At 35.2% G+C, this 13,828-nt stretch overlaps 1 pseudogene; it reads right to left on the bottom strand.

The window, feature by feature from the left end:
• The window catches only part of LOC121038015 (DDB1- and CUL4-associated factor 13-like), a 105,879-nt pseudogene that overhangs the window by 91,439 nt on the left and 612 nt on the right, over positions 1–13,828 (bottom strand).

The following is a 13,828-nucleotide window of genomic DNA, read 5'->3' as shown; positions in this document are numbered from 1 at the left end:
TTCTTGGTTGTTTCCTTTGCTGTGCAGAAGCTTTTTATCTTCATGAGGTCCCAGTAGTTCATTTTTGCTTTTAATTCCCTTACCTTTGGAGATGTGTCAAGTAAGAAATTGATGTGGCTGAGGTCAGAGAGGTTTTTTCCTGCTTTCTCCTCTAGGGTTTTGATGGTTTCCAGTCTCACATTCAGGTCCTTTATCCATTTTGAGTTTATTTTTGTGAATGGTGTAAGAAAGTGGTCTAGTTTCATCCTTCTGCATGTTGCTGTCCAGTTCTCCCAGCACCATTTGTTAAAGAGACTGTCTTTTTTCCACTGGATATTCTTTCCTGCTTTGTCAAAGATTAGTTGGCCATACTTCTGTGGGTCCAAGTCTGGAGTCTCTATTCTATTCCATTGGTCTGTGTGTCTGTTTTTATGCCAATACCATGCTGTCTTAATGATTACAGCTTTGTAGTAGAGGCTAAAGTCTGGGATTGTGATGCCTCCAGTTTTGGTCTTCTTCAATATTACTTTGGCTATTCGGGGTCTTTTGTGGTTCCATACAAATTTTAGGATTGTTTGTTCTAGCTTTGAGAAGAATGCTGGTGCAATTTTGATTGGGATTGCATTGAATGTGTAGATAGCTTTGGGTAGTATTGACATTTTAACAATATTTATTCCTCCAATACATGAGCATGGAATGATTTTTCTTGTGACAATGGATTCTATGTTTCAGCTTCTTTGAATGTCTCATAATTTTTATTAGATTGCAGACATTGTCATTTTTACTTATTGAGTACTGTGTTTATATGTCTATAAATATTTTTGTGTTTTGTTCCTGAAATACATTAAGGTAACTTGGAAGTAATTTGGTTCTTTTGGGTCTTGCTTGTAAGCTTTGTTATGCAGGCCTGGAGCAATGTTTATTTTTGGTTAGTGGTTCTCAATTACAGGTGATTCTGGCCTGCGAAGTATATACTTGTTATATCTGGAGACATTCTTTATTTTCACTACTAGGTGATGGTAGTAGAGGTAGAGTGCTTCTCGAATCTAGTTGATAGAGGCCAGTGATGCTGCTGAACATAGTACAGTGCAAAGGATAGCTTCTCCTAATTCAATAAAAAACTATACAGATCAAAATGTCGGTAGTGCTGAGACTGAAAACCCTGGCCTACAAAAATGATGATGAGTTTGTGCATTAAGGAATAGGAATGATAAGGAGAAGAGAAGCCCAAACTGAGAATCATTTCTGAGGTCAAATAAACAGAATTTGAATCCCAACTACATGAATATTAAGAGAGAAGTCAGTGGTGAAAAAAAGTAAAGTGGATGCTTATGATTCCATTAATTTGGATCAAGAACAGTGAGAAAGAAGACTTTAGAGAAAATTAAGGGCCGCTTCTAAAATTGAAAAGACAGAAAATTGTTTCCTCTTCTGATAGATTTGATGAATGTGGAAGAAAGCTAACAGAACTTTCAATCATCACATTTGTAACACTTGACGATTGCAAGCTACTGTACAACTCAGAAAATATTTGTGAAAATTAAGTAGAAAATCTTTTAAATTAAGTTTAAAATTTATTTGATTTTTGTTTCTTGATGCATGATTTATTGTTATATCACATTGTTGACTCAAACATAATATCAGGACTTGTTGAGATCAAGGTTTCTGTTCCAACATACAAGGTTCATATATCCCTGATCTTCTTGCATACCCTTCCCCAGTTGACGGAATGGTGAGACAGCACTGTCTTACTACTAAATTGTCATGTGTAACTTCTTTCCACATTCCCATCTGTCTGTGTATTATCAGCATGTGAATCTAAGAAAGTCATAGAAATAAGATAAATATTTACTACAGCTAAATATAAAGCTATCCCAATAAAATATTTAGGGAAATTCTTTCCCAGAGGAAATATCATGAATTAATGTTGGACCTATTAAGTTCAAGTTTATCTAGCCTGGAAATATTCATTAAGAAGAGGAATGTAGATATTGAGTTCGGAAGAAAGGGTAAGGCTAGGGATATAGCTAACATATACATGGAGGCTTGGCAATAGAAGAGAACATGGAAAGTGTGCAAAACAAGAAATATAATGGAAAGAAATGGAGGAAAAGAAATCTGAGAAAATTTAGTGTAACGCAAGAAGGTTTTATAATGTGAGAGTTCATACAATCAAAGGGGATTTCATATAATCCCCTTTCTACAGACTCTCAAATAGTATAACCTTAAGTTTCTTATGTCTTAAATCAGGGACAAAAAAGGAGATTTAAGTAGCTTTCTGATATATTTGTAAACATGAACATCATGTGAGTGAAAACTTGGTAAAGTAGAAAAAGGCTACGAATTTTTATAATAGATTTTTTTACAGGGGCATATAGCAAAACTTAACATGATATGAAGTAATTATTGCACAGTGATTTTAATGAACCATTTTCTTTTGGTATAGTTTTGTTCTCAGTCTACTGAGAGAAACAGTACATATTTGGGGTTGAAATTGGCACCAAACATCAAGATGACTTACATATCTTCATTCTTGCAATTAGGCATAAACTCTTCTAGAATTCCTTACTTGTAGTATTCACTGTGACATTTTTTTTAATTTTTGTAAATTTTATTCATTTTTTGAGAGAGAGACAGAGCGTGAGCAGGGGAGGGGCAGAGAGAGGAGACACTGAATCTGAAGCAGGCTTCAGGCTCTGAACCGATAGCACAGGGACCAACGTGGGGCTCAAACTCACAAACTGTGACCTGAGCCAAAGTCAGACGTTTAACCAACTGAGCCACCCAGGCGCCCCTATTCACTGTGACGTTGTAATAACTGCCATGTAAAGAACAAATAATAACTACTAGTTGACTCTTGGACGGCAGGTTGTCACTGAAACTCCCAACAACTGAAGAGTCCCATAAGCATACTATCAATCTCCTTTCTCCCTTCAGTTTGACACTTTCTGATTTCTTAGTTAATAAATGTTGTTTTCCCTCCACATCTAGGAGTTGTTTGTTCTCTAAAGCAGAAAACAAAGTTAACGTTAAAGAAATAGTTATATTATGAAATACTAAGATTTATTTTCCATCTGCCTGCTCACTTGTTTCTTCATTAATTAAGCCTATGAAGAAAAGTGTTATTCAGAGTGTGAAATATCACTACTGAGAAATAGTTCTGAGAAAACTGATATTTTGTGGGTTCGCCCAGAATTTTCAAATATTTTGGAGTAGACTTGGTAGTAAGCTTATGTCTGAACTTCTGTTAAAAATCAAATATTAAGCACAATTTGAAGAACATTGTGTTCTTTTGTCATATTTTCAGAAATGTCTACTTAAGAAAATTAACATTTGTTAGACTTTAGAGTATATGTTTTCCTAAACTGAGCATATTTTATACAACAAGTGTGAAACTGCATACACCACAAGTTATAAGGGTTCTGATATGCACTAGTAATAATGATGCAGAAACTATAAATAATGTTTTTAATGGTACTCTCAAAGTAAAATACATTAAAAACATGGAGAAATATATGGGCTTGATAAGATTCATTCATTCATCCACTCATTCTTGAATTTATTCATTCAAAATATTTACTGATTATCTGCTGTTTCAGCAGCTCTGGGTATAAAATGGTGAACAGGTGAGCCATTAAGGAAATCAGAAACTAGTGGAAAGGGGAAAGATATGTAGATGATGATCACTCCACAACAGTATTGTTTTGCCTATTCTGTTATATAAAGAGTCCTTTAATAAAAGAGAGCCAAAGTACAGTGTTCTTAATTTAACCTATATCTTGATTGATCCTACTCCCAGTATAACCTGTATTTGTTCTTTAATGCATTACAGGTCTGCTACAATATTCTGTTGTCAATGACAGCATCTTATTTTTCAGAGAAATGTATATTTTCCATGACATCTATCTATCTTTATTTATTTATTTATTTATTTATTTATTTATTTATTTATTATTTACACAAGTTTTTGAGAAAACTTGTGTGAGCACATGCAATAGGGATAAAACATAACCTTCTTTATTATCCAGTATATTGTGAGTGAGAAAGAAGTTAAGGCAGCTGGGCTGTGATCCATTTGCTCCCTTTTCCAGAAGGATGCTCCTGGGGCAGTGGTAGGGAACCAGGGGAGGAAGTAGCCAACTTGGCCCAGTCTCCTTTTCAGCTGCACCTCTGAGTAAAAGAAACAAACAGGTGAAATTTCCTAAAGAAAAAGAGCTATTTATAGAATGATCGTAGCAGAATGTCCCTGGCTAAAAATTACTGATGGTAGATAAACCTGAAGTCTATGAGTTTATGAAAGCATAGGTCTCCAGTAAATGTCATATAAGCTATACAACTCTATGGATTATAAAATGGAGATGTTTTATAACTTAAATGTTTTCTGATGAGTAAAGGAAACCTCGCCTCACACTTGGAGACCTCATCTATGATTCAGGGCCAAAGAGTATGTACCTTAGGTAGGAAAAAAAGAACACCGGGGGACAAACAAGATGTCCCAGATATGTCTTTATTTTACTTATGCTTCTTAAGGATCTATATCCTTGGAATTATTAGGTCTTACAAGGGAGCAGAATTAGGAGACCAGAAAATGTCAGTGTATAAAATATTGGTGGATACACAACCGGCATGATGATCTGCAGGCCAGATGGTTCTCTATCTTCTTTCTAATATCAGAGCACTTTAAGATGCCCAGTTATAGGGATAGGGTCTTTATATCAGCAACAATAAAATTTTTTAAAAGGTGCAAAGGATGGGGGCGCCTGGGTGGCACAGTCAGTTAAGCGTCCGACTCTTGGTTTTGGCTCAGGTCATGATCTCACAGTGGGTGAGTTCGAGCCCCGCAATGGGCTCTGTGCTGGCAGCGCGAAGCCTGCTTGGGACTCTCTTTCTCTCACTCCATCTCTGCCCCTCCCCTATTCATGCTGTCTCTGTCTCTCTCTAAAATAAATAAATAAACTTAAAGAAAAGGTTCAATGGTTCAAATGTGATGGAAAGTAGCCAAATTGCAAATAGTTTCAAATTACGTTAATAATCTTTTGGCCAAATTACTAATCAATAATTTAGACCAGAGTGTTGGGAAGCTATTAACCTATGAGACAAATCTGGCCCACTGTCTATTTTTTTAATAAAGTTTTGTTGGCTTATAGTGTTTTGTTTGCATATTGACTATGATTGCCTTCACAGTACAGTGGCAGAGTTGTGGTAAGTGCAACAGGGACCATATGGGGCCCACAAAGCCTATAATATTTACTGTCTGGCTTAACCCTGATTAAGTCTCCATTTTATATCACAATGTATTATAATAAAAACAAGAATTCATTCATGTTTATAGAGATCTTTATAATTTGTTAAAAATTTTGCCATAATTTAACTATATCTTTTTAGGTAGGTGAGGATGATTTTATTATTCTTCCAATTTAATAATGTGGTAACTTCACTTACATCAGTGTATTCATATTCTTTGAACTAATGATTATGTTTTGGGGTATATGTCTTTAAAAATAAAAAATACAGAAAAATCATTAGTATGCAATTATTAAATATAATGCCATTTTCAGTGGTTAAAAAATGGAAGACAATTGTTAATTATGACATAAGTACTGGACTGAATGTTATGTAATCATTAACTATTTTAATTAGGAGAAATATTCAGTAATGGAAAAAGTCTATTATGCATGTTACACAAAACAAGTAGACATCAAAGTGGTGTACATTATGAATATAATTAGGTATAGAGGCATGTTTAAAGGACAAAGGAAATACATAAAACTATAATAATTATGTTAGAGTAATAGTATGATAATCTTTGAATGTGTTTGATGTGTCTAGGCTATAGTCCCAAATTATTTAATCAAACACAAACCTAGGCGTGGCTGTGAAGGCATTTTGTAGGTGTTATTAAAATCCATAATCAGTTGACTTTAAGTAAGAAAGATTATCCTAGATAACCTGGGCAGGATCGATTAAATCTTTTGAGAAGCCTTAAAAATAGAACTCAGGCTTCCTTGATGAAAAGCAAAGTCCATTTCAGCATTTTCAGCTTTATAAGAGTTGCAGCCTGCCCTTCCTTAAGTCTTGTACTTTGGATTTTAGACTTATCTAGCAGCCCTCACCATCTTGTAAGTCAGTTATTTGTAATAAATACTTCAATATATATCTCTTGCTCATTCTACTGCTCTGATTGAACCTTGACTGATACAGATTTTGGTAACTGGAAGTAGACCATTGCTGTGACAAATCCTTCAAAATATGGAAGTGAGTTTGGAATTGCATAATAGGTGGACACTGAGGAATTTTGAGAAGTATGATTGAAAAAGCCCACATTGGGCACCTCTGTGGCTAAATCTGTTAAGCCTCCTCCTCTTGATTTTGGCTCAGGTCAAGATCTCACAATTTGTGAGATCAAGCCCAGCATCAGGCTGTGAACATGGAGCCTGTTTGGAATTATCTTTCTCCCTCTCTTTCTGCCCCTCCCCCACTCACACTCTCTTTCTCTCTCAAAATGAATAAACTTTAAAAAAAAGAAAAAAACCGACATTGCCTTGAACAGACTGTTAGTGGGTGTTAGCAGCTCTCTTAGAACGAAGCAAGGGAATACATAAATCATCAGAAACAAAACAAAATATTTGTAGAAATATGGACATGGAAGGAGCTGCTAATAAGGGCTAAGGTGAAAAAGAGAAACTTATTATTGGAAACTAAAGAAAAGGAAGTCCTTGCTATATAATGGCGGAGAGCTTAGCTGAATTGTGTTCTTTAGTTATGTGGAAGAAATCCTTGTCTGTCTAGACTGCACAAGATGTGAAAATCAGGTTTGTTGTCAGGAAAGTATGCTCTTAAATGAAAGCTGAGGGTGTGGCTGGAAAACCTTTATTTAGTGGATCAGAAGGATAAAGAGGTCAGAGTATTCAGTTACATAGAGGGCTCTTTGAAGAGATTAGGCATGTGTGTGATTCATAGGTCTTCTTGGCCATATCAGCAGAAGCCAGGAATGATTATCCAAGAGAAACGTGGAGAACTCTTGTCTCGAAAGAATTCTCATAACATAAATGGGAGATCCACAAATTTCTTGACAATGTTATACCAGCAGAAAACACTGCCACCTTGGTTTAAAAGGGATATACCCAACAGGTTAATAAAATAAATTAACTGAAAACATGTTCTACCTTTGAAGAGCAAGAAAGAATGATACCTAAGGCAGAATCAGGAGCCCAGAAAGTGGAATCACAAGGCACAGAGGATTATTTCCAAGACTTGAAACAAAATGGAGCTCTCCCAGATGATATAGAAATTGATACCAAATTGGGACCAGTAACACTTTTTAAACAATTTGTCTCCCCTTTCACCTGAGAATGTCTATAAAATGTTATCCCGTATCTGCACACCATTTTATTATGTATGCAAATAACTTGTTTCTTGAGTTTCACTGGTTCACAGCTGGAGATGCATTGTGACTAAGGATGAATTATATCCAGAACCTCAGCCATACCTGATTTAGATAATGAGAGTGGGGCTTTTGAACTGATGATATTTAGATAACATATTTGAACTTTGAGTTGATGCTATAATTGATTGAGACTTTGGAGAATATTAAAATGAATTTAATATATTTTGAATTTGAGATAGATGTAACTATTTCAGGGCCAGAGGGTAAGCTGTGAGGGGCAGAATAATGCTCTCACCTGAAAGATATGCATATTCTAATGCTGAGACTCTGAATAAGTAGCAAGGTGGGGGGAATAAAGTGGTAGATATAACTGAGGTTTCTAGTCAGTAGGAACATTAAGATAAAGAGATTGTTCTGGGTTATCTAAAATAATCCAATAATGTAATTCCAACAGAACTTTAGTGTCAGAGTAATGCAATGAGAAAAAGATTAAGCTGACCACTGTTGGTTTGGAAGATGGAAGGGGGTAACTGTAGAAGTGGAAAAGGCAACAAACAAACAAACAAACAAAAAACCTAAAGTCATTCTTCCTTAGAGCTTCCAGAAAGTAATGTGATCCTGCTAACACTTCAATTTTAGTTCAGTGAGATTCATTTCAGACTATGACCTGCAAGCCAAAACATGATAAATTTTCATGTTGTTTTAAGCCACTAAATTTATGATCATTTTTATAGCAGTAATAGGAATGGAAAACACAGATTTAGAGGTAAAATTTTCTTCCCCTTTCCCCCAAATTCTCTGCACTGTCTATATTATATTTGCAATTGAAAATACTATTTTTTTCTCAGTTTTGGAAAAGATTGGACATGTTCCCAATATTCCAAAGATATTAGATAGAAGAGCAAGAATTTAAACCTATGACTCCTAAGTCATATATGTTATCTACTGTACCATCCACACTGACCTAAATATGATTAAACGGTGAAAAAAAATAAAGAGGATATAGCCTGGATGTCATTTTGTAGATTTATACATTCAGCCAGTAATGATTATGCTTCTTCCAGGGGCCTGCTTTATAGAAAACATTGAACATACAAATCTAACAAGAGGGTGCCTGCTCTAGAGAAGCTAAATGTTACAGTATATGACAATTTAAAAGTCTAAAGTTGCTGTGTTGTGAAAGTAATCTTTTTGTCATGACAAAAATGCATGTGGGAGTCCAGAGAAATAAATTTTGATACATATGATGGATGGGATCATATTCTGAGAGCTAACATATCAGACACTTTCACATTGACTTGGTGTAAAAAATCACTAGAGATGTATTGGCTTGGGAGAACGGTCATGAAATCATTTAAACAAGATTGCTCTAGTGTCTTTATGGAAAGAGATTCAAAAATGGAAACAGAGTAGGAGATGCCAATTAAAAAAAAAAAAAAAACTCTTATAGTAATTCGGATGCAGGGCCATGAGAGATTAACTCAGTAAGTAGTGGTAAAAACAGAGGGAAAGGAATGAATATGAATATTTTTAAAAGAAATATTTATATATTTTCATAACTCTTTGACCTGATGAAAAGAAAGAAGAAATAGTCATTGTGACTGTATATTTATAATCTATGAGGCATGAAATCACATCAGACCCAGCAATAGATCTAGTCTGTGTGTGTCAATGTCTAAAGCAGAAAAGGTCAGTCCAGTAGGGTTCTCTGAGATTAAATGAAAGCCTTTAAAGAGAAAAAAAAATGGTTTGGGGCTCAGTAACTGGCATCTACTCTGTGGTAGGTAACATTTGCAAGAAATGGAGTAAGCAACAGTCTGTGAAAAGGAAAATAAGATGCATCCCTAGGGGGTTGGGGAAGACAGACTATGGGCGCAAAGTACCCAACGCTTGAAAGAAAAAATGGACCTGAGATTTAATCAATAGAAGATCCTAAGAGAATTTTCCAACAACCAACAGGCAGATAGAGCTAATAGTTTTGGGCAAGTGGGCTTTACCTCTGATATACCATAAGGCTGTCACCTGGCCCTGAATTCGTACAGAATATGATTTGACTGTTACCATCACCTCATTATATGTCTAGCAAAATTACATCTATGGAATCGCATTATATACCTTTGTAAAGAACCTAATGTTGTTTTTGATATAAATCTTTGAATTTCATAATGAAAAACCATGTATGTTCCTAAAATGTGACAGTCAGCAAATGTATTAGGATTCAAATATAAATAAGGTGTGATTCCTACTTTTAAAAAACTTAAAATCTAATTTTACTTACTTATACTCATTGATCAGAATCGAATGCATTGCTATATTTAAAAATCTGGTCTTGGGGAAGAAATTCCTAAATATTGAAAATTGGCTGAAAAGTGAATCTTAAGTGAATGCACTCATTTTTAATTAGGTCAATATTTGTATTTCAACGATAATGATTTAAATATAAATGAGGCTCCATTTTCTTGCTTTTTAGACAAAATGTAACTGCTTTATAGTCAGAAGTCTGGGTTTAAAGAAAAATGTGGCAGATGTTGTGTGCCCTCTAGTGGCCACAAGGTATATCTTTACATCTAGCTTAAGTTCGTTTCAGTGGTTTTGTCCAGAGCATTCTTCCCCATGCCAAACATACTAATTTTATTAACATCACATTTTAAATATTTCATTAATTCTTACTTTATCTTAACTGCAATAGTTCAAAGTCCAATTCTAACCTTTTAGTATATGGAAAACATATGCTAAAGATTTCCTAGAGAAAATTTTGTAACCACAGAAAATTTTGTAAAAGGCCACATCCAATAAATGCAAAAGAGAAAATAGGCAAGTTAAATTATCCCCCAAATAAGTATATAGTTCATATTGCCCATTGTGTCAATATGGACCAAAAGAAAAACTGAGAACACCTGGATAGTAAACTGCTCTATTAGTCAGGGTTCTACAGAGAAACAGAACCAATGGGGTTTATAGAGAGATGTATTTTTATGGAATTGGTTCACATGATTGTGGAGGCTGGTGAGTCTGAAATCCATAGGGCAAACCAGAAGGCTGGAAATTTATGGAAGAGTTAATAATGCAGTCTAGAATTCAAAATCGGCAGGGTATGAGTTAATGGTGCAGTCTAGAATTCAAAATGTACGGGGCAGGACAGCAGACTGAAAACTCAGGCAGGATTTTATGCTGTAGCCTTAAGATAGAATTCCTTTTCTTGTTTTTTTTTTTTAACATTTTTTTAAATGTTTTATTTTATTTTATTTTCGAGAGAGACAGAGTGTAAGCAGGGGAAGGCAGAGAGAGAGAGAAAGACACAGAATCAGAAGCAGGCTCCAGACACCGAGTGTGTCTGCACAGAGCCAGATGTGGGGCTCGAACCCACGAACTGTGAGATCATGACCTGAGCCGAAGTTGGACGCTTAACCAACTGAGCCACCTAGGTGCCCCAACCTTTTCTTGTTTTTAAAGCCTTTAATTGTTGGCATACTTACATTATGTAGGTTAATCTGCTTTACGTAAAATCCAGTGATTGTAAACATTAACCACATTTGCAAATACCTTCACAACAACATCTAGACTAGTATTTGAACAAACAACTAGGCATTATAGCCTAGTCAAGTTGATACATAATAAAAACTGCTGTCATTACCAAGAACCGTTTTAAGTGCTTTAAATGTATTAAACCATTTTTTTTTGTTTTCATCATAATTCAATGAGGCAGATGCTCTTTGTAACCCATTCAAAGTAAACTGAGGCTCATGTTGGTATAACAACTTGCCTAAGGGTTATAGTCAGTAAATGAGGGATTTGGGATTGAACCAGTGTCCTTGTTTTAAAATTTTTTTTTCAACGTTTATTTATTTTTGGGACAGAGAGAGACAGAGCATGAATGGGGGAGGGGCAGAGAGAGAGGGAGACACAGAATCGGAAACAGGCTCCAGGCTCTGAGCCATCAGCCCAGAGCCCGACGCGGGGCTCGAACTCCCGGACCGCCAGATCGTGACCTGGCTGAAGTCGGACGCTTAACCGACTGCGCCACCCAGGCGCCCCCCAGTGTCCTTGTTTTAAATACTAAATATTGATGTTTCAATGTATCTATATTACATTTTTCTCACAAAATATTTCAGGTAAACACACAAAAAAATAATATAGAATATTGAACACCCTGTGCTTCCCAGTCAGCTTTGTCAGATTTTACCTTCAAAGTCAGATTTGGCTTCATTATTTTTTGAATTTTTTTATATAAATAAATCATTCAAGACACAGTTGAGGTCAGTTGCATATCTCTCCCTAATTCCGTAATTCACTCATCCCTTCAGAAGTACCCACTCTTCTGAATTTGGTTTTATCATTTCTATGCATGTATTCTAGAAATTTTAAACACAGCTTTATATTAATAAATATTACATTATATCCTTTTTCTTGTTTTCAGGTTTAACTAAATGGTTCAATATGATTTACAAATTACAGTTTGTGGAGTTAAAAAACACATTTTGGGGATTTATGTATGCTGATACCTGAGGCTCTAATTCATTCATTTTAACCAGTTTAGTATTTATTGTCTGGATATATCACAACTTATTTCATTCTTTTGCTAATGGGCATTTGGGTTATTTCAAGATTTTCACAGTTGCAAATAATATAACAATTAGTATTCCATACAAGTGTTTATGTGTCTCCTGTGAGATTTTTCTCAGAGTATACTAAGAAGTTCAATGACTAGTGAGGAGGCAGATTCTAAGGTGAGCTTCAAAGATTTTCCTTTCTCCGGTGTCCACACATTTGTGTAACCCACTCCCCCCACCTTGACTGAGCAACCCCCAAGATTTGCTTCTAATCAATAGGATATGGCAATCATTTCTATGATTCAGTTATGCTATATGACTATATCATAGCATACTAGAGCCAGACATTCTCCCTACAGGTGTCATGAAATCAGCAGTTATGTTGCAGAAGCCCATATGGCAAGAAACAGGAGACGGCCTCTAGGGTTTCAAGACTGCCTTTAACCAATAGCAAGCAAAAATTGGGATCTTTAGTTGTATAGACACAATGGATTGTTTTGGCAAACAACTTGAACTTGGAAGCTTATAGAAGGTAAAATATGTTCTCAAAGATGTTCGCATCCTAATCCTTGGACCCTGTGAATGTATTACTTTACACGGCAAAAGGGACTTTGCAGGTGTTACAAAGGTAAAGACCTTCTGATGGGAAGAGCATCCTGGATTATCCAGGTGGACTTAATCTAATGATAGGAGATTTTAGAGCAGATAACTTTTCCTAACTTCTTCTTTTTAGTAGTTACGGAAAGAGGAGAAGAAGGATCAGAGAGATGCAACGTTGCTGGCTTGGAAGATGGAGAAAGTACCACAAGGGATGTAGGCAGCCTCCAGAAGCTGACAAGGTAAACTAAAGTCCATAGTTGATATAACAGTCTGGTAAACTTTCCTTTTATTAACTGTAGCAAATACCTTTATCCTGAGTAAAGATCCTAATACCCCTGTCTTGATGGTAATAGTAAACTACTTGTTATAATGCACCTAGTGTATCTTTTTCCATCCATCCTTTTTTTTTTCTTTTCAATAGGCTACTTTTTAGAGCAGTTTTAGGTTCACAGAAAAGTGAGTGAAAATTGTATAAAGTTTCTATATACCCTCTGTCCTCCCCTCCACAACCTCCCCTACTCTCAACATCCCCACCAGATAGGTACATTTGTTATAATTGGCGAACCTACATTGAAACGTCATTATCCCCAAAGTCCAAAGTTTATATTAAGGTTCACTCTTGATGTTGTACATTATATGAGTTTTGACAAACGTGTAATGACATGTATCTATTGATAGAGTATAATGTAGGTATACTATATATATTATTTACATATAAAATAGATATTATAAGTTATTACAACATAATTGCATACACACACCATATAATATAGTATTATTTCACTGCCCCCCAAATCCTCTGGGCTCTGTATGTTCATTGCTACCTCTCCACTAATCCTGGCAAGATCCCCACTGATCTTTTTACTGTCTCTGTAGTTTTGTGTCTTCCAGAATGTCATGTTGTTGGAATCATATAGTAGATAGCCCTTTCAAATTGGCTTATTTTACTTAGTAATTTGAATTTCTTTCTTCCATATTTTTATAGCTTAGTAACTCATTTTTTTATGTTTGTTTATTTTTAGTTTTAACATTTCTATTTTTAAAATGCTTAAGAAATACATTTTTCATATCAAAGCATTTCATATTTATGTTTAATTTTGAACATTTTCTCTATCATCTAAGTGGCTTCACAGATAAGGAGATATTTGGGCTTACCAGGCAGTCACCAGTCTAGTAGGTGACTAGTAGGATCTAGCCAATCAAATAATTTGTTTTAAAACAATCAATAGCACATACGTATATTTTTAAATAGCATGTCTGTGTATATAATAGCAGTTTAATGTGTATTTCTAACATTACATGATTCAAAACC

This window comes from Herpailurus yagouaroundi, unplaced genomic scaffold (assembly GCF_014898765.1).
Source record: "Herpailurus yagouaroundi ecotype Mexico unplaced genomic scaffold, PumYag 165, whole genome shotgun sequence".
NCBI lineage: Eukaryota > Metazoa > Chordata > Mammalia > Carnivora > Felidae > Herpailurus > Herpailurus yagouaroundi.
The sequence above is the reverse complement of the archived record's forward strand: the minus strand, read 5'-3'. Positions and strand labels throughout refer to the sequence as shown.